At 36.0% G+C, this 18,207-nt stretch overlaps 1 protein-coding gene and 1 long non-coding RNA gene across 4 annotated transcripts in view; one reads left to right on the top strand and one right to left on the bottom strand.

Annotated features, from left to right (window-relative positions):
* Positions 1-17,844, bottom strand: part of LOC121492995 — a 47,602-nt gene extending 29,758 nt beyond the window's left edge. Inside the window, exon 1 of the long non-coding RNA XR_005988360.1 lies at positions 17,778-17,844. This is a non-coding gene — a long non-coding RNA (uncharacterized LOC121492995). The remainder of the gene's footprint in view (positions 1-17,777) is intronic.
* Positions 1-18,207, top strand: part of RAD51B (RAD51 paralog B) — a 735,346-nt gene that overhangs the window by 270,481 nt on the left and 446,658 nt on the right. The window lies entirely within an intron of this gene.

Here is an 18,207-nt window from a genome sequence, read left to right as displayed (position 1 = left end):
ATTCTCCTTCTTTGGCAAATGTCAGAACTGATGGCTTTAATTTTTTTCCCCTCCCTTCCTCTTTGGGGAGGTTTTTCCCCCTTCTACATTCCTCAGCCTTTTTGTCTGCGAATATCCTGTGGAAGATTTGGTTTGTGTTAGGTTCCTTTGCCAGGCTGCTCATCATCTTTTATTTATTTTTTTCTTTTTTCCACATAAAACATATTTATCTATTGAGAGAGCTTAAGATGGATAACCAGAGCCTCTGTACTCTCTCACAAGCCTAGAAATTAGTATATCCCAAACCATTAGGTCTCTCAAGGCCCAGAGAGCTCTTGGCCGTTCTTGTCTGTCAGGCCCCAGCTGGTGGAGAGCTAGCTCTGGTGTCCTTTCACCTCTGGCCTATGCTACTTTCCCACGGAACTTGTCTGCATACATCTTATATTGGCTCTTAGTGATGGCAGCTGAGTAAAGAGGTACTTGGTTCTCATCATTTTAGAAAACTAAGAAAGAATCAGGAAATCTTATTGAAGAATCTTGGCTTGATACAAGGAGAAGCCATGTATTATGAAGGTTTTAAATTATTCCACTGTGCACAGACTGACTTTGCTGGCCTGAATGTTAGAAGCAAAACAAAACAAAAATCCTATGAAGTCATTGTCTTTTGCAGTACAACATTTCTCTTTCACTCGTGAATAGAACTCTTTTAAACCCGATGGGTTGTTCTTCTCTGCCACTCTTTCTAGAAACTCTACCAACTCTCTTCCCCTATGCCTGACTGTGCCAGTTCATACCTTTTTTTATATGAGCAGAACCCCACATAGTTTTCAGAACCTTGTGAAAAAACAAAACAAAACAAAACAAAACTCAACCTGCATCTTTATGTGGGTTGATGATTTCTCATGTCTGTATTTTGTATTTTATTTCATATGATTTAAATGTTAATTGATATTAAATTCAAAAGGATGAGTCTGATGAAATATTTTGGTGATAGGATCTTGTTTAACTTTATACATACCAAATAAAGTCTTTTTATTCCTATTGGGAATATAATACTACTACATTTTTCTTCTATTCCTGTCTGTCTTGTTTTCCTTAGTCCTGGACTTACTTGGCTATATTGTTCCTAATAACCAAGTAACCCTCTGTTACTCATCCTTTCCTCCCAGTCCGTATTTTTTGCACTGTGGCTGGAAGGGCCCCTATATGTCAACTATCCATACTCTTCATTTTATAGAAGACAAAAAGAAACCCTACAAAAGGTCATGTACCCACTCCAGTCTGGGCCCACAAGTGTTTTTCTACTATATTACCCCAGGCTGCACATGTCAGGAATTTTCCAAAGCACTGGACTAGTAATAAATACTTCACAGCAAGTGAATACATCCTACTGGAAAGGGCACGGGTTTTCACACCCACATTTGGGTTTGAGTATCATGTTCTACCCTACACTGGCAGGTAAATTGGGCAAATAATTAAAACTTTTGGGAACTCTTTCTTCCTCCTTACTGTGGTAATAATAACAACAATAATATGTTACAGTTATTGTGAATATTGGATTGTATAATCTGTAAAGTGCCTGTTATACATATGTTCTGTAAATTATTATTGTTACAAAAACCTGATCACAGGGAACTGTTATATGCACAAGTAATAATTTATTTTTTATTTTTTTTTATTTTTTTTTCACAAGTAATAATTTAAAGTAGATGTTTTATAGATGACTATTCAGACCCTCTTTTATTCAATAATATTCTTCTAAACTCAGCATTGAAGTATGAATGAAGTGAGTTGTCTGGAAATGAATTCCTGCAAATTATTTATACCGTGACTATGATTCATGCATTTTCCTTTTCTTTATGGCTTTCATCTGTACTTAGCTGCAATGTATCTTGTCCAAAAATTTTTGTACAAGTTGAACTCACCCAAAGAAGACATCTGGAGTGTACTTGGTTTTACCCCCTGCTTTTCTTTTTAGCTAGACACTAGGGTATAAATCTAAAATATAATCTACATAGAATGTTATATTCATAGTTTTGAGAAGCTTGAGATCTTTAGTATTATGCTGAAACTCATTAAACTGTGTAGTGAATGGCTTCAGTCAGGTAGAAGTTATTTTATGGAGGCACCTGGGTGGCTCAGTCAGTTAAGTGTCAGACTCTTGGTCTCAGCTCAGGTCTTGATCTCAGGGCTGTGAGTTCAAGCCCTGTGTTGAGCTGCATGCTGAGTGTGGAGCCTCTTAAAAAAAAAAGAAAGAAAGAAAAAAGAAAAAAAAAAAGTTATGTTCAACACAAAGGGACCCAAGATTGTTCTGTTAAAAAGAAGCAGAACTGGGATCCCTGGGTGGCACAGCGGTTTGGCACCTGCCTTTGGTCCAGGGCGCGATCCTGGAGACCCGGGATCAAATCCCATGTCGGGCTCCTGCTGCATGGAGCCTGCTTCTCCCTCTGCCTGTGTCTCTGCCTCACTCTCTCTCTGTATGACTATCATAAATTTAAAAAAACAAAAACAAAAACAAAACAGAACTATCTTGTCCAAAACTAGTAGTATGGAGAGAAGGAATGAGTTAGAAAACAAAAGCTAAGTTTGAATTAGCAAAGTCCAGAAGCAGCAAAAGAAAGTTTGGAAGCTTCAGAATTAGTGATTCAGGGAAATTTCAGTTGAGGGCCTCTCAGATTGCATAAATCTCATTGGTTGACTGGAATTCTCTTAAGATTGAAGTGGATAGAAGGACTTTGAGAAACTATACAGAAAAAAATTTACTTCTCTAATTAAGAGGGCGCTCAAGAAAAGGAGATTTGGCTCAGATTTTAGACAGATATTAAGCTACCCAGAGACACTTTGTGCTTTGCACATGATGGGGGTCCTCCTTATGAAACCCTTGATTGCCAAGGGACTTTCAAGTGCGTGTAATTTGGTCTGTAACTATGATTAGACACGTAAAAGGTGTAAACACTCTTAGAATTTTCTTGATTACTTTTTCAGTAAGATGAAAGTGAAAGAGAATATAGCAGTGATTAAGAATTAAATGGTTGTTCCTCATGCCTGTTTGTACCTAATGTCCTTTTCAGATTAAAAGCCTTGGGCCAGTAGTTTCTTACAGATAAAAAGTGTGCATGATTTTGGAAGGATATTGGACAATCAAGTATGGCCAGGAAGTAGAAGGTGCTATTTTGCTGTATTTTGAGTTCATCCAGATGGGATCAAACCAGAGGAATTTGGCAAGCATTGGGGCTCACCACTTAACCGCACTGAAATAGTTGTGGTAGCAAAAGAATTTCTCCAGGAGTCTTATTCCACTTGAGGCATAACAGCCAAAGATTCTTGGGCCTTGAGGGGACAGTGCAAAAGTTGATAAATTTTAGAACAATCAACTGAAGTCTATAAATTCAGGAGACATAGTTCAGTTAGATGATACTGGAACTATGTATTCCTGTAGTTTTCATATAGAAAAAATATTATGAGTAAATATGTCTTCAAAATAATGTGTCTGCCCCAATCTCATGTTCTCCCATAGAGGTTTAATAAACTACCATTTAATAAATAAGAAGATTAGAAAAGGATTTTACTTTAAGAACTTGTGTTTGGTATCTTTTGTGTTCTGACATGTTAACCTTGCCATTTTTTAAAGCTTTCTGACAAGGGCTCTCCATGACCTAAAATTTGCCTTCCTGTTTAATCATTCTCTGAGCCATTTTATACTCTAGTGAAGTAAACTACACCTGCTATTATCACTATATCACTTATTCCTTGTAGTCTGACATCTATCTGACATATATCCTCCAATTGTATCCCTTTCAAGTGCTCAGTCTAATGATTTACATACATTAGGTGTTTATTAAATATTTTCTGTTTAATGAGAATGAAGAAGTAGTTCTTTATATTTTAAACAACTGACTATCATGGTGAGAGACTTAATGTAGCAGGAAGGAACTATGGCTAAAGAGTCAAACATGGGAGCAAAATTGGGAGCTTTATAAAATTTTTTTAACAGCTTTATTGAGTCATAATTGACATCCAATAAACAGCACATATGTAGTGTAATTTGAAAAGTTTTAACATATGTGTACACCCAGGAAGTCATCACCACAATCAGGAGATAAATATATCCATCATCCCCAAAAGTTTCCATATGGTTGTTGTGAATCCATCTCTCCCATCCCTCTTCACCTTAACCTCCTCATGCAAACCACTGATCTGTTTTGTCACTAAAGATTTGTTTGCATTTTCTAGAGTCTTATATAAATGAAATCATATAGTGTAAACTCTTTGGTCTGACTTTTTCACCCAGCTTAATTACTTTGAGATTCATCCATGGTGTTTCATGTATCAATACTTCATCCCTCTTTATTGTTAAATAGTATTCCATTGTATGCATATGACACAATTTGCTTATCTGTTCACCTATTGATAGACATTTTGGGTTCTTTCCAGTTTATGGCTATATCAAATAAAGCTACTTTGAATGTTTGACTACAAATCATTGAATATAGGTATGCTTTCTTTTCTTATGAGTAACTACCTGGGAGTAGAATGGCTAGAACTTAGGATAGTTCTTTGTAAAAAACTGCCAAAATATCTTCAAAAGTGACTGTCCCATTTTGCATGCCCACCAGCAATGAACTAGAGTTCTTGTTGCTTCACCAGTATTCGATGATTTCAAGTGCTTTGAATTTCAGCTGTAGGTGTATAGTGGTATCTCATTGTCTTAATTTGTAATTCCCTAATGAGATGAAGATAAACATCTTTTCATATATTTATTTGTCATCTGTATATCTGTTTTGGTGAAGTGTCTCTTCAGATTTTTCCTCTGTTTTTAAATGATTGATTGTTTTCTTATTGTTGAATTTTAAGAGTTCCTTGACTATTTTGGATACAAGTCCTTTATCAAATATGTGTTTTGCAAATATTCTCTCCCAGTCTGTGGCATGTCTTTTCATTCTTTTAATAAGTATCTTTTGCAAAGCTGAAGTTTTTAACTTTAATGAATTCCAAGTTTAACAATGTTTTCTTTCACTGATAGTACTTTTTGTTTTATATCAAAAACTAATTGCCAGGCCCAAAGTCACTTAGATCTTCTCCTATGTTATATTCTAGAAGTTTTATAGTTTTGTGTGTGTATGTGTGTTATTTAAAGATTTATTTATTTATTTGAGAAAGAGAGAGAGAGAGAGAGAGAGAGAGCAAGAGAGCAAGTCTGAACAGGGATAAGGGCAGAAGGAAAGGAAGAAAGAGAATCCTCAAGCAGACTCCCCACTGTGTGTGGAGCCCAGTGTGGGGCTCTATCCCAGGACCCTGAGCCGAAATCATGTCAGCCGCTTAATAGACTGAGACACCTAGGTGTCCCTGGTTTTGTGTTTTATATTTAGTTCTATCATTCACTTTAAGTTAATACTGTGAAGAGTATAAAGTCAGTGTCTAGATTCATTTTTTTTCATGTGAATGTCTAGTTGTTCCAGCACCGTTTGTTGAGAAGACTCTTCTGTATGGAATTGCCTTTGCTCCTTTGTCAAAATTCAGTTAACTATATTTATGCGAGGCTATTTCTGGGCCCTCAAGTCCATTCCGTTGATCAAGTTATCTATTTTGTCACTGATACCACACTCAGATTACTGTAGCTTTATACTGTTTTGAAGTCTCAATAGTTTCAGTCTTCCAACTTTGTTTTTCTTATTCAATATTGTATTGGCTATTGTGGGTCTTTTGCCTTTTGATATAAACTTCAGAATCAGTTTGTCCATATTCATAAAGTAACTTGCTGGGATTTTGATTAGGATTCCATTGGGGGCAGCCCAGGTGACTCAGTGGTTTAGCACTGGCTTCAGCCCAGGGCGTGATCCTGGAGACCCAGGATTGAGTCCCATGTCAGGCTCCCTGCATGGAGCCTGCTTCTCCCTCTGCCTGTGTCTCTGCCTCTCTCTCTCTCTTTCTCATGAAGAAATAAATAAAATCTTTAAAAAAAAAAAAAGAATTGCATTGGATCTATAGATTGAGTTGTGAAGAACCAACATCTTGACAATAGTGAGTCTTCCTACCTACCCATGAACATGGAATATCTCTCCATTTATTTAGATGTCTTCTGATTTTTTTCATCAGTTTTATAGTCTCCTCATATAGATCTTGTACATATTTTGTTTTGTTTTTTTAAATTTTTATTTATTTATGATAGTCACACAGAGAGAGAGAGAGAGGCAGAGACACAGGCAGAGGGAGAAGCAGGCTCCATGCACCGGGAGCCCGATGTGGGATTCGATCCCGGGTCTCCAGGACCGTGCCCTGGGCCAAAGACAGGCGCTAAACCGCTGCGCCACCCAGGGATCCCTCTTGTACATATTTTGTTAAGCTTTTTACCTAAGTGTTTCTCTCTCTGTTTGTGTATTTTAAGTGCTAGTGTAAAATATTGTGTTTTAAATTTCAAGTTCTAATTGTTCATCATGGGTATGTAAAAAAAAAATTGACTTTTGTACATTAACCTTTATCCTGTCTTCTTTTGGATTAACTATATTTTTCACAATTTCATTTTACCTCTTTTGTTACCTCATTAGCTATAATTCTTTTTTTTTTTTTTTTTGCTATAACTCTTTGTTTAGTTATTGTTGTGGTTTCTGTAGGATTTATAGTATACATCTTTAACTTACCACAGTCTATCTTTGTGATATTATGCCACTTTACATTTACATATAGTGTAAGAAACTTACAGTGGCCTTGCAGTAGTTGTCATACATTTTACTTACATAGAAGATACACATGAATTATAAATCCTACAACACAATTTTGTTTAAGCAATTATCTTTAAAATATATTAAAAAATAAGAAAAATATCTATATATTTTTACCAGTAACTATCATTTCCATTGTTCTTTATTCCTTTGAGTAGATCCCAATTTCCATCTGGTATAATTTTCTTTTCACCTGAAGGGCTTATTTTTATCATTTATTGTGGGTCAGGTCAGTTGGTGATGAATTATTTCCGCATTTGCATGTCTGCAGAGGTCTTTATTTTACCTTTGGTTTTTTGGAAGATAGTTTTGCTGGGAATAGAATTCTAGGTTGACAGTTTTTTCTTTCAGTTTTTTACAGTTGTTGCTCCACTAAATTTCAGTCTCATTGTTTCCAACTAGAAACTTCACTGATCTTTATCTTTTTTCCTCTGTATATAACAGGTCTTTTTTTTTTTTTTTTCATGTTCCTTTTAGGTTGTTCTCTTTTCATTGATTTTTGAGCAGTTTATCAAGTACCTCCATGTGTAACTTTTTTCTTTTCATTTCTTTTTAATGCTTGGGGTTTATTGAAGTTTTTTGACATGTGGATTTAGTTTTTATCAAATTTGTAAAAATCCTGGCCATTATTTTTTTTTCAATATTTTTTTCTTCTCTCTTTACCTCCTCTTCCTTGGAGACTTCTGTTACTAAACCACTTGAAGTTGTCTTATAGTTCATTGATGCTCTTTTCATTTTTGTTAAATTTTTTCTCTGTGTGTTTCATTTTGGATAATTTCTATTGTTATTCCTTCAAATTCACTAATTGTTATTGTCTATTTCCATTGTTTTTAGTTTCTATCGTTGTCTTCTAGTTCTTCAATGTATAATCTACCATTAATCCTATCCAGTGTATTTGTTATTTCATACATTGTATTTTTTATCTCTAGAAGTTTTTTTTTAAATTTTTTTTAATTTATTTATGATAGGCACACAGTGAGAGAGAGAGAGAGAGGCAGAGACACAGGCAGAGGGAGAAGCAGGCTCCATGCACCGGGAGCCCGACGTGGGATTCGATCCCGGGTCTCCAGGATCGCGCCCCAGGCCAAAGGCAGGCGCCAAACCGCTGTGCCACCCAGGGATCCCATATCTCTAGAAGTTTGATTGTGTTTTCTTGGTCTCTAAACCTTTAAAACATATGAAATATAACTATATTGGTTATTTTAATGTCTTTGCTCATTCTAGCAGCTATGTCAGTCTGAGTCATTTCTATGGACTTGTCTTTTAATTATGGGTCTTCCTTTCCTGCTTCTTTACATGTCTGGTTATCTTTAACTGGTGCTAGACATTGTGAATTTTGTCTTCTTGGGTGCTGTATATTTTTGTCTTCCTACAAAATAAACTTTGTTTTGAGTTGCAATTAAATCATTTGGAAACCGTTTGATCCTTTGGATATTTTGGATTTGCTTTTAGGATTTGTCTTGGCAAGACCAGAACCATTTAGTTTAAAGTTAACTATTCTCCACTATTAAGGCAAGACCCTTCTGAATACTCTTCCCACTGCTCCATGAATTATAAAATTTTCTAATCTGGTTCATAGTAATAGCCCTCTTTCAGTGCAGGTACTCTTTTCTGTACTCCTTTCAAATCATTCTCTCTCTCTAACCTTAAGTAATTTTTTAACATGTCTACACTAATCAGCAGTCTGCTAAATATTTGAGGAGCACTCTCTATAGATCTCTTTTATGAACTCTAGTACCTTGTTCTTTCCAGATCTTTGGCTCCAACTTCTCAATTCGGGGAGTCTGCACTCTACCTGGGTTCCTTCTCCCCAAACCATGGCCTGGAAATTCTTTCAAGGCAGTAAGCTGGGGCAGTCATAGAGCTCTCCTTGTTTGTTTTCCATCTCTAAGGGATCACCGTCCTTTAGTGCTTGATGTTTAGTGTCTTGAGAAAAGTTTGTTTCATATGTTGTCTTTTAAAAAGCCTTTGGTTATTTTAGGTGATAACGTAAATCTGATTACTCTTCCTCCATCTTGGTCAGAAGCAAAAGAGCTTATTTTAAATTTTCAAAGGTGGTTTTAGAAATGACCAGTAGTAAAACAGGGGGTCTCTAAGTGAAATACCCATGATGCTTCATCACAGATTGAAAGCTGGGAAAGAGAGAGAGAGTTCATCTCAGAATTACTCTTACCTATTCTTCCTTCTACTCAAATAAATCCTTCACAAATAATCTGCCTAATGAAATTCCTTGTATACATTATTGACCACATCAATGGGTAGGTTATTGAATTTTGGGGGAAAAGATATACAGAAGCCACTGAAAGTCTAAGTTTCATAGAATCCATTCTGTAAAAAGGAAATGATGCAAAGGGAACCAAATTGGTATCATAGTACAGTAGTATTTTAATTTCTTTCTATCAGTAAATAGCTGTGAGATTTTTGTTTTTTTCATGTGTGTGTTTGTGTGTGTGTGTGTGTGTCACTGGGAAGCCACAGTAATCTTTGGCAAGAAAAGTGGCAGGAAAAAAATATCCCAACGCTAAAGAATTGTAGATTATCTCTTTCCAGTTCTTACACCTCGTATAAAGTCAGCCAAGTCAATAAATGTTTGCAAAAATCCAACTATAATGTGGTAAGGTAGTTGCTGCAACTTCTTTCTCCTTTTATAGGTAGTTTGAAAAGTAGAAAAGGTCATGGATAAACAGCAGTGATTAGAATACAACTGTGAATCTAGGGTACAATTTGCAAGTGTGAGTTTCAGATTGACTAGGTCTTTGGAGCAGATAGAGACCCTTCTAAGTTTGACGAGAAAGATACATAGACTTGAAGTTCATCTGCCCAGTTATGTGACTAATTAGCACTTAGAGTTTCTTCAATAGGGGCTAGTGAAGTAAGAGATAGATAATATCTTGTAAAGATCCCCCCCCTCTGTACTTCTTGGAAGAGGGGCTTGGACTATTGAATTGGAATGGAACAATTAAAACAGACTTTAAAATGAAGCCCTGACATGCTGGCTGCTTGCCTGCTCTGTCGGGGCAGCTCTGGTTCCAGGGAGAGAGAATGCTTTTTTGTTTATTTGTTTGTTTCCAGACAATTTCCTGCGTCATCACATTTTTTTGTGAGCCAAGTATTTGAGGTTGGTGATGTTGACAGAGTCCTTGGAGAATGGAAGGAGTTCATCTCCACAGAGAAAGGCTTTTGTATTTCAAGTTTTAAAATTCTAGAATATTTTTTCGGTTACGTTGCTATTCTTAGTTTTTTTGTGCCTTTTTGTGAGGGAAGACTGGTCTCCTCTTTATCTAATTATCAGCTTTTAGGTCAATCCCTCTTTTAAATAAGAAAGCATTTTAGAAAAATGATTTCTCTTGGCATTTTTTAAACTTGCAACAGCATATCTTGTTCTGTCTCAGGCTTAGTTTGGTAAGTTGTACATGCAGTATACCCAGGAGGCTTATGTATTTTTAAAATTACTATTATATGTTCTATGTTTATTCATATTTAATTTCACCATAATAAGGTCATTGCATACCAAGTGACATTTATTCAGGAAGTATTTGGGAAAATATAAAATATATTTCAGCTATAATGAATTATGATGATTTACATTTATTAACAAATTTCCTTTTATTAGTAATTCACCCAAGGCTGTTTTTGACAGCTTGAAAACAGAAACTGATACTTTTTTTTCTTTTTTTCTGGGTGATGTTTTGAACTCTTTTACATAAAGTATAAACTCTTGTTCAGAATTGAGTCCTCAGCCTGGCTCCATAGCATCTCTGACTGAAAGAAGGTATTGCAGTTTATAAAGACTTGTGGTAGGTGGAGGTGGTAGTGTTAGGAGGATGGGAATTTGGGGAGAAGTGAAGGTACCCAAATATTTATCTAGCTTCTATTATGTACCGAGTGCTAGGCCAGACATGTATATGTTATTATTTTATAAACTGCCATTTCTGAATCTCAGAAAATGACCCATGTGATTAGGTGGGATTGAGAGAAGAACTAGAAAATCTTACTATTTTTTTAACCTATACCTATAAAAGGGTGTGAATAAAAGCTCATTTAATATGAATGCTTCTTTTTTTTTCTCTGCTTTAAACTTTTTCTATAAACTAATCAATAGGTGATTAACGTTTTAAAGCATGTTATATGAAAGGGATGGCATTATGAAAAATGAGGACATTAAATAGAGTAATATAATAAATGTTAAGGAATTATGCAGTCTTAAGAATTTCAGAACAGGGAATCCCTGGATGGCTCAGTGGTTTAGCGCCTGCCTTTGGCCCAGGGCTCAATCCTGGAGTCCCAGGATCGAGTCCCATGTCAGGCTCCCGGCATGGAGCCTGCTTCTCCCTCCTCCTGTATCTCTGCCTCCCTCTCTCTCTCTATGTCTATCATAAATAAATAAAATTTATTTATTTATTGCTTCATCTTTAAATAAATCTTTAAAAAAAATAAAAATAAACCTGTTGACTGGTTGTTGGTTGGTTTCTATTTGTCTTGTCAAAAAGCCTTAGGGAGCCAGGTGGCAGATAGGTCATAGCCTCTAATATTATTTTCAAAATTGGAGAAAACTAATTGGAGAAGAATCCCCTTATATAAGGTTTTAAACCATTTATTTGAATGTTTAGGTAATTGTCATCTCTGCTATGATGATCCTAGAAGACATCACTTGGGTCACAGCTTACTATTTTTGAGACCATAGAAAGAGAAAGAGCCTTTGCACTGATGTATCCCATGCAATGAATAATAGGCAGCATTGAGGGAAGCCTAGTTCATGCAGACTGTTCTCACCACACTCTTTCCATGGCCTTTTTTTTCCTTCCCTCCCACACTATCCCAACTTGCCTTGACTAAATGCAATGAACAGGAACCATTGTATGAGTCGGAAGGAAAGTGTCTTAAATATATGAAGTTATAATGACTTGGTAAGTGCTATAAAAATATTCTGCAACTGAGTTAGAAATTGCATCATCCATGCCTGTGGCATTATGGACTGGTCCCAAACGGTGTAACTCTCCGGTGTAATACTGAAGTAATTTTTGTATCTGCCAAGTAAATAGTTTAAATTTCAAACCTATGAAATGGCAATCTATAATTGTTCAATTCCAGTGAACCACAGGTGTATTTAATTTCCTTCCTTTACTTCTCACTGTCTTTTTTTATGTAGGCTGAACCAACTAAATTAAGATTGTGCTCTTGTATGAATCTACAAGGTGAGCTTTAAAGTCAGTTAATATGGGGATCCCTGAGTGGCTCAGCGGTTTCGAGCCTGCCTTTGGCTCGGGGCGCGATCCTGGAGTCCCGCGATCGGGTCCCGCGTCGGGCTTCCGGTGTGGAGCCTGCTTCTCCCTCTGCCTGTGCCTCTGCCTCTCTCTCTCTCTCTGTGTGTCTATCATAAATAAATAAAAATAAATCTTAAAAAAAAAAAATAAATAAAGTCAGTCAATATATTTGAAGGCCTACATATTATATAGTACTGCTTTTTTAAAAGTATAAACTGCTTAATAGAGTGTACGTCCATTTTATTTAGGGAAAACAATCATTTTCACCCACATATGTTGATAGAAGTGGCATTTTTTAATGACAGAGCACAGGGAATCAGAAAATGTGGACTTATTTTTTCCCCTACTATTGATTTTTCATTTGATCTGGCTTGAATCATTTCCTTTTTCTTTAATTTGTGTGTGTGCTAAAGGTGAATAATAATACTTCCATTTACCACATAAAGGTGCTGGAAGAATGAAAGATAAATCCTCCAAAGCGCATTGAACTGCTTAAAAGACTTTTTAAAACACAAGTTGATTCCATTTGCTCTCTTGTTGTTTCTTATGTTCAAATACCACATAAGCATTAGAAGAGGCTTGAAAGGTTTGGCTATTTTTCATGAATTTATTCGTAGGTGAGGAGGTTAGTTATAGTTGTCTGTGTTTTACAAACAAGGAAATTGAAGCCCCAAAAGATTTGTTTATTTTGGGGCTTAAAGTGAAAAGCCCTTTATGAGAATAGGGGGAAATTAGTGGGACTATGGATGCAATAAGACTAGTCAGGAGTTGATAATTATTGAAGCAGTTAATGAGTATATGGGGGATCATTATATTATCCTGTATCCCTTGCATAGGTTTGAAATCTTACATAATAAAAAGTTTTTTAAAAGCACCTGTTTTTATTTATCAAGGCCTTTATTTTTTTTCTTTTTTAAGATTTTATTTATTTACTCATAAGAGACAGAGAAAGAGGCAGAGACAGGACCGTGGGATCACGAGGCAGAGGCAGAGATAAAGCTGTTGAGTCCTTTATCTTTCAGACATGGAGAATGCTTTATTTCTTAGAGTTCAGCAAAAAAAAAAAAAAAAAGAAAGAAAGAAAGAAGAAAAAAACCTAATCATGAGCCTATGAGCATTACTTTAGTTTTTCATATTCAATATTTATATTTTTCCAGTGCTTTCTAAACTACTTGCTACTTTTAGAACTTGTAACTTAACATGATATTTTAAAAGAATTCAGAAATTCCTTTTTTTTCTTATGCCTGTTCTAGACATTTGTCATCTTCTCTTTGTCATTATTGAGTTTAGATGTTCATTTTCATATTTCTGGAAATTATTGAGAATTATGAATAGTCACTTATTAACTTGGTTACTTTATGCTACAATGGACTTGTCAGTAGGTGGCCTATAAATTATTTCAGCTTTTAGAAACCCAGATCAACCATGCTACACTATACTCATGACAGAAAGCTGCGGACCTGCCTATTATAGGATCTTATAATCAAATAGCATTTGAAACATGAGAAAGCACTCATATTGAACAAACAAATAAAATCACCCTCAACCTGGGTTACTTTCACTAGTAAGACTTGAATGGTTAAAGCTTGTCATTTCATAAGCTCCTAGATAACACAAATGCTGAACTGGAAGTATAACATATATGATATCATTTGTTTCTAGACATCAAAGGAAATCAAATTTAGAATGTAATCATAGAACTTTAGAGTTAAGAATGATCTTGATAATCACCTGGTATAGTCCTTTTAGTTTATGTTTGAAAGAACTAAAGATTAGAAAAGGCCAAATAATTTGCACAGTTACATACGCATACCTTAGTATTGGCAAAACTGGAACTTGAACTTGAGCCCCTTAGCTTTCCATTCAGAGTTCTTAGGTTGTTTCTCACGTGCTTTTAGGCCCTTGATGTTATTTGTGAACACTAGAAATGTCTCTGCTTCTTAGAGCTTAGAAATTTTAGGGACATCTGGGTGGGTCAGTGGTTGAGCATCTGCCTTTGGCTCAAGTCATGATCCAGGGGTCCTGGGATCGAGTTCTGAATATGGCTCCCTGCACGGAGCCTGCTTCTCCCTCTGTCTATGTCTCTGCCTCTCTCTGTGTGTCTCTCATGAAGAAATAAATAAAATCTTTAAAAAAAGAAAAAGAAAGACATTTTACTCTATTTTGCATTGCCATGCTGAGCCATATTGAAGCCTGAGGCAAAATGAAAATTCAGTGATACTGATCTGTCTTTGTTTAAAATTCTGCTATTTTCTTCATTATGGATTTTTGGCACTAATTTTGATTTTTAAAAAATTGCATTGAAATACTATTTTATCTTGATTACTGAGGTTTGGCAGCCTCTAAGATTTTGCATCTGAGATTAGTGCCTCCCTTTCTTTGTCCTACCCCTGGCCCTGCTATTTTTATTTAACCCCCTAACTCTGTAAATCCTTTCATTCAGCCTTCTGGCAGAAAAAAAAAAAAAGCTATGGAACCTTTATACTCAAAGCAAGCCCTTTCTGTTAGCCCCCTAAAAATGATGGTAACAAAGAAAAACTGGAATTTGCATGTCCTATTCATTGACTTGGTTGTACGTTACTCAAAGTAGTAATTTTTGGCTCTGTGAATTTAAGCTCCCTCAGAATGTCTACCAGAGGGCAGCCCCAGTGGCTCAGCGGTTTAGCGCCGCCTTCAGCCCAGGGTGTGATCCTGGAGACCTGGGATCAGGTCCCCCACATTGGGCTCCCTGCAAGAAGCCTGTGTCTCTGCCTCTCTCTCTCTCTGTGTGTGTTTCTCATGAATAAATAAATAACGTTTAAAAAAAAAAAAAAGAATGTCTACCAGATTATTGAAAAGAGTTCAAAGCTAAGTCCTGGGTTTTATTTTCTGATACTTCACTGCACTGTGCTTTGAGCTCTTGTGTAATTGTTTGTTTTGATTTCTATAAATTAAGAATCAGGAAGGGAAGCTCTTTATAGGCCTGTTGTGTTCATTATTTTACTTGGCCCTGTCAATAGGTGTTTAAGATAGGTAACTTATTAGATAGGACCCTTTTGGTTCCAGATGATAAAAGAGAACTCTCATTGACTTAAGTTAAAAATAAAAGGAAATTTGTTAGCTAACAACTGAAAATCTAATGGGTAGACTTTGCATATGAACACATTTGGTTAGGGCTTGGTCTCTGTATCTTTTGAATGTTTTCTGCAGAGTTGGCTTTTCCCACACAGAAGCCTCAGACTCATACTCTACTAGTTTAGTAACTTTAGAAAGGGAATACGTTTTTCCTCATTACTCCAGCGAAGGCCTCAGAATTGGATATAATCTGCCTACTATGGGTCATATGCCCATCCCTGCACCATTAATTAAGGCCTGGGAGATGTAGTTATTTCACTGGCAAAGAGTGGTTCAATGCTCAGTCCCAGAGCAGTGGCTAGACCTTCTTAACTGCTTCCCCTCCAAAAGAGATTGCTAGATGGCAAAGACAAATGTCTATTAAGATATCATTCTCATTTCATTAATGAGAAAGTCGAGGCATAGTTAATTTTTGCAAGGCTACACAACCAATGAGTGATTAAGCCTGAATTTTTACTCAAATTTGCCTAACTCTAATTTTTATCCTCTTTTTTCCACACCTTGTTATCTCCCTTTAATACCACACTCCTTCTCCTGAAGTTTCTCCATGAAATTGTGATGGTTATCATTTCTCTATAGTACTTTTCCAGCAGGGTGATTTTGCCTCCAGAGGAAATTTGACAAAGTCTGGAGACATTTTTGGCTGTCAGGAGAGTGCAGGGTGGTTGGAGGCATCCTGAATAGAGACCATCCTGGCCCCACAAGTTACCCAGCCCAAAATGTCAACAGAGTTGAAATTGAGACACTCTGCTTTATAGGTTCCATTTCCAGGCTATTGATATTAACAGACGTTTTGAAAGAAAAATGTAATAAAGAGCAAGACTGAAATAATTCAAATATCTAGGTACAATTAAGTAACGTCTCAATTAAGGGAAATCTTATTGCCAAAGCAGCCAATTTTAGAATAGCACATTCTCTTATTTAATGGGTCAATTGAAATAGCACATATGTTCCTTTAAAAAAAATTGTTTTATGCAGCCTTTAGCTAACTTCCCAGGCATAATTTTTTCATTCCAAAACCATATAAATTTTCCTTAAAATGTAGATCTGGGAATATTTTAAATCAAATACTGAATGCTTTTAAAACAAATATATAAGTTTATCTTGGAAGCCTTTTAAACATTTCAAATAGAAGATTCTATACCAGTGGAGATATTTTTTAAACTCTCAGCCAAAGCATTTTTAAAAATTCTGATGATATTGAGATTTAATTTAATAAAATATTTAATTTATTTCTATGAGCAAGTGCTTTATGAACAATAAGGCAGAAGAGTACACTTAATGTGTTATAGCTGCTAGTTTTGGGGTTTGACACTTCAGAAAAATCAGCCTTTTTGTTTAATGACATTAAAACAGATTGAACTGTCCATTTCCTTGAGACTGTGAGTTCTAAATTATGCAAATCTGAATCATCTGTGAAAGCTGTGTTTCTATAGTTAACTGGAAGTAGTATTCCAGGAGAATAATCAAATGATTAGGGGGATACTACAGATTGCAGTCACATAAGAAATCTCTCATAATCCAGCAAATCAAATTTATTATTGGAGTTGGAAGATTTGGGGCTTAGCAGATTCTAATTTTGCCGGGTTTACACAAATAATTCTTCAGAATTATGTTCCAGATGCCTCATGACTGCTTACATGGAATCCATTCCTCTCTCTGGTTCTTTTCAACCTCATGACACCTAACCCAGATCAACATTTTCTCTGATTTCAACCAGATAATTCCTATTTGTTTTGATATCTCACATGGAACTCCCTTCTCCCCACCCCACCCCCATCTCTCTTGATCATTTGCGATTCCTCCAGCTCAGGCCTGTCATCCCCATGGGCTTGGCTTCACTCCTCCACTGACCATACTGCCTAAACCAGGAAATACTCATTGGTTTTCTATTTCTTCTGTGTTTCTGCCCTCTCTTGGGGCCTCTATTCCCTCCCTTGTATTATGTTTTTTTCTCACTTAGTACTCCAACTTCCTTCTGCTTCCCAAACTCTATTTACTGGTTCCACATCCTGAGATTTCTCTGTTTCTTAGTTCACGACTTCATCTACTAAGGTATCTGATGTCTACTCCCAAGCATATTTTAGTAAGGTAAGTGTTAGTATATGTAGGCCATCCGTTCATTGTTGATAGAATACAGTTTGCATTTGCCTTGGAAATAAGGCAGCTTCTGATCTTCAAACTACCCAAGGTCTTAATCATTAAGATCCAAATTATTTTGTCACATTACAATAGGCAATAATATTTGTCTGCAACTTGTCCTGATAAATGGTGTTGGGTAAAATGTTATAATTTGTTATTATATAGGCCTACTATTTTCTTGAGAAGAAATGTTCTTTGAGATTTGGAGATTTTTATCTTTCTGTTTATGATCATTTTCCTGGTACTGTCGGAAGTTTACTCCTCCCCACAGCTTTGTTATGTAAGTTAGTATTCCCAGTTTTATAGAGCAGACAGATGAGAAATCACTTGACTAAACAAGTCATTTGACCTGTTTAGAATTTCACAGTAAGCTAATTGCAGAGCCCTTGAGTTTCCTGTCTCTTAGCGCCCATGACATAAATATAAAATGATTTATTTTGCATTGCTTATTTATATAAATGCCTTGGAACATTTCCTTTCCTTTAATAAAATCATAAAAACTATTACCTAGTAAAGAAATTGTTAGAACAAAAAAGAAATGAACTTAGGCACAATGTACCTGAATTTGATTACCACCTTTTCAGCTGACTGGTAATGGAGGATGTTGGTTCTAGGCTCTCCTTTGGAATTGTGAAAACTGTACTCATTTTATTCTGTGTTGATGTTGTTCCCTGAAGTTCTTTGAGGAAAAAAAAACAAACTTAAAGGGCAAGATGTTATTATTGATTAACTTAAAATTACCCTTGTTTGTTTGCAAAGCTTCCAGTGCTTGCTGAAGCAGGTGCTGCCACTGGGGAGCATTTCGGAGTGTGGTGGGAACCAGCCACATCTCAGTAATTTTTTTTTTTTTTTTTGGATTTCTAGAACTGTTTTTTTTGTTGGGTTGAAGTGGGGAAACAGCTTGTGGAATTGCTTTTGGTGCTGCCATGAGTGTGTTTGGGAAGAAAGAGTACATTCTGATGGAATGTTAGGGGGATGTTAGCTGTTCA

The sequence above is a fragment of the Vulpes lagopus genome, chromosome 6 (genome assembly GCF_018345385.1).
Source record: "Vulpes lagopus strain Blue_001 chromosome 6, ASM1834538v1, whole genome shotgun sequence".
In the NCBI taxonomy this organism is placed as follows: domain Eukaryota; kingdom Metazoa; phylum Chordata; class Mammalia; order Carnivora; family Canidae; genus Vulpes; species Vulpes lagopus.
This window is presented reverse-complemented; position numbering and strand designations above follow the sequence as displayed.